Here is a 3,740-nt window from a genome sequence, read left to right as displayed (position 1 = left end):
GAGGGGGGCGGTGGGTGCGGGTGGCAAACGTGTCCCTCTTGCTAAACCAAGTGTTGTAGTAAAATACAGTTTACTGGGAATAGCACACACAGCTGGCCCACATTGCTACAGGTCATTCTTGGTTTTCTCTGAAAGGTCATGGCAATGGCCTAAGGACTGGAAGAAAGCAAATGTCACCCTTATTTTCAAACAGAGCAAGACAGAGGAACCTCTTAGGTTTTCAGGGGATGCTGTGGAGAGGAAAATGACAAAGTAAAAAATTACATCAAAGAAGTAAAAAAATTAGCTGATGGACAGATAAGAGTGAGATAGTTGGAGAGTTGGCACCGCTATTGTAAACTCTTGCCTGGCCTCACAAGCCAAGCTGCACTAAGAAAAGCCATGATCTCTGTGACGCTGTGTACTCAGTTTCCAGTGGTACCATGGTTCCTCAGCACCGCAATAAGGTTAGCAAGAAGGTCCTCAAATGGTCTGTGAAAATGAATAATACCTACTTTTTGAGTGCCACAGGCTTAAGTTCAAAATAAACTCTGGCCACCTACGTGTCTCCCAGGAAGGCTAAATTCATGGAACATAGGCAGATTGTCACAAGTCTTAGGAGTCCATCTTTTCCTGTTCTTCTCATTCATTTTTCTACACCCTTCCCTAGGATCCTTCTCTAAGGATCTTTTCTAAGATTATCCAGTAGTAGGTAGACCATTATCTTCCTCTGAAGCCTATCCGAGCACTCAGATGCCTTTACAATTACAAAGCTTTTACCTCTTTTCAAAATTAAATCTCCTTTTGTGCAATTAATGTCCCTTGGTTCTTATCCCATTTGGCCACAACACAGGAAAAAGCTATTCCCTTCCTCCCACAGCAAGTTTTCCTCTACAGTTGACACATAGCTTTTCAGTATTCTCCAGTTTTACTTCCTTCTCCTTCTGCCAGCCACATTTTCTCAGCAGCTGATGAATTTGTCCTCCTTGCTTCCACTCTCTTTGGCTGATCTGTATTCTTCCAGAGCAGTTGCATCTAAAACTAGCATACATCTATTTTACTGATACAGGTGAGCAGATGCCTCCTTTGTAATTCACCAGATTCTCTCCTGTTCATACTTGTCATTTTCTTGCTACAATACGTCACCGCATTGTGAAGGAACTGCAGTCCCTGGACACTTCTCTGCAGAACAGCACTAGTCTGACAGTACTGTATCATCAGAAGACCTGAACCTCTCGCTACTGAACTGATTTTCCCATGCCATTTCTTCAGCTCAAAGCAATTCAAAACCAGAGCCCTGTCCTTCTGCAGGGTTCCCGCTCCTCCCATTTTCCTGGCATTTTTTTCCTAGTATTTATTCCTTTGTCCTAATTACGAGCAAAAGTACCAAACAGCATCAGATGGTAGGAAGAACCCTACAAAACTCTTCTCAAGAAATCCTCGCATTCCGTTAATTAGCTATCATACAAGCTCTCTGTATAGTTCTCTCACCAGATTTACAGGTACCTTACCTTAGACAGGGGTATCTAGTGCATATTCACTTATCTTAATTGTGTGAAACTGCACTGCATATTTTCCTAGTCAAGAAAAATGACATCTCCTGCTCCTCCATATCCTCTGGGCTCACCACACTCTGCAAGAGGAAGCCTGAGAGTACTGATATGATTGGTTTTCCAATGCTTACGCTGCCTCTTTTGCCTCATTATTTCTCCCACGTGTTCTGCTTTCTCTTGTTGTTCTGATATTTGCTTTACAGAAAAGCTCCAGCTTCACTCTGTCCAGAACTCAGGAATCTCCTCCACCCTCTGCAGAGCCCACAAAGACAACCTGCTAAGAGCTCCGAGTTGACTTCAGACAATTCTTCATGTGTCCTGCAGCCTGCACTGACTGGTGTCCCCACACATCTGTCATGAGCACTGCCTAACCTCCCCTGCCCCACTGTAGTCCAAATCACCACTCATCCCTTCTTGCTGTTGCAGAGGAAATTAGCCAGGTTTGGGTAGGGCTCTGCATTTGTCCCTACAAGAGGCCAACATGGCTGGAAGCTGGGAGCCCTGACAACCAGGGCTGCGCTGCTGGGCTGATCCCAGGGCATGTCAAGCCTGCTTAGGTGGTAATAAGCAACCAGTACCCTAGTACACACAGGGGTCCAGGGACAGAAAACTGCTTGTTGTTAACAGCCTACCAGGGGTGCAAGTTCTTTGGGATCTTCAAGGTTTTGTTCTCATGGGGCTTCAGAAACAGGTTTGTGAGCCTCAGACCTTAAGCTGGGCTCCACTCCAAGCCTTTGATGTTCTCCTAGGAATACCTGCAAGAAAGCAGGTCATGCACCCCCAGACACACCTCACCATTCAAATTCCACATCTGCTTGTGTAGTAAAACTATCAAGATGAAATTATCAGTAATAAATTCCTTTGGATCCAAAGTCAACAAGACAACATGGTTATGCACAACCCAGAGCTTTAAATACCATTTGTACATGTCACCTCAAACAATACCACAAGCTCAGAGGCTACAGATTTATTGTTATGAGAGTAATAAACAGCAGATACGTGGTTTTCACCTCTTGGTTCCACCTAACACAGGGCAAACAGAGGCAGTTGCCCTTCCACAACTATAGACTGAGAAGCAACATCCTGACTACAAGGATGCTGTGTTTGTTCAGAGTCCCCAGATGGTCAACCTGGCCAGTGGATCATGGTCTTGACCATGTCACTTAACAGCCAGTTGCTAAAAGACAGCAAAGGGAGCTACAATAAGAGACTGGCTGGCTTTTTATGCATTCAACCCACAGAGCAGTGCAACTACAGTCAGCAGCCCCAACTAGGAAACAAAGTCTGCCTTGCCGAGTCCACCACCTCATGTGGTGCAAGCAAGAAAAGTATTTCCCATCCTTGACTCCAGGGTTCGCAGTACCACTTAAAGCTGTTTCTGCGAGAAGCACTCCCTGCCAGCAGCTCAGAAGGGGATCTCTGCAGGCTCAGGCAGTCCAGGCACAAGTAGGCATGCTGCAGTTGAGCCTCTTCCCACAAAAAGAGGGTCTGTATCTCAGGCCAGCACGCAGAACACGGGAGCTGTCTCCCGCAGCCCTGCTGCTGGTGGGGCATGCCCCAGCGTTTGCGTTCAACAGTGGGAATCTCCATGGGTCAGGCTATTGAATATGCATTAGTAGAGCGTCCAGCATGGGGCACAGTTAAAGCAGATGCCTGGTTTTCAAACCGTGTTGGCGTGCACGCCACACCTCAGACACTTGAGCAGTGTCAGAGAAGCAGTTTAAGTCGGTGCCACAGGAAGACGGAGTTACGGTGAAGTCTCACAAGCAGGACCAGTCTAGCCAGCAGTTTTGTATGAATAATGCATGGCAAATAAGTAAATAAATCTGGGAATAGTTTGTAAGCTAGAGAGGAGGTGGAGAGCCATTAGCGAAGTGATCTTGCATTCCTCGAGTTGCTTTATCAATCTCAGTATTCAGGAAAAAAGGCTTAAGAGCAATCCAGACTCTCAAGTGAATCAACAAAACCACACAAAGGACTGTACCACTTCTCACAGCCTCCAGGCAGTGCATTAGCTTTTAGGGAAGGTATCTACCACATGAATAATGCAGCATGTCTTCCAGAGCATCTGTACTCCAATGAGTCCACGGCAGCAAATAAAAACCTTTCAGCACGCCTTTCTATCAGGCTGCAGGACCTTTTTACAGCTGCTCAGAGGCATAGCCTTGGAAAAACAAGGATATCTGCTACCAGAGCTGGAAGCCTTCT

The sequence above is a fragment of the Nestor notabilis genome, unplaced genomic scaffold, assembly GCF_000696875.1.
Source record: "Nestor notabilis isolate BGI_N333 unplaced genomic scaffold, ASM69687v1 scaffold636, whole genome shotgun sequence".
NCBI lineage: Eukaryota > Metazoa > Chordata > Aves > Psittaciformes > Psittacidae > Nestor > Nestor notabilis.
Note: the sequence above shows the minus strand (reverse complement) of the source record.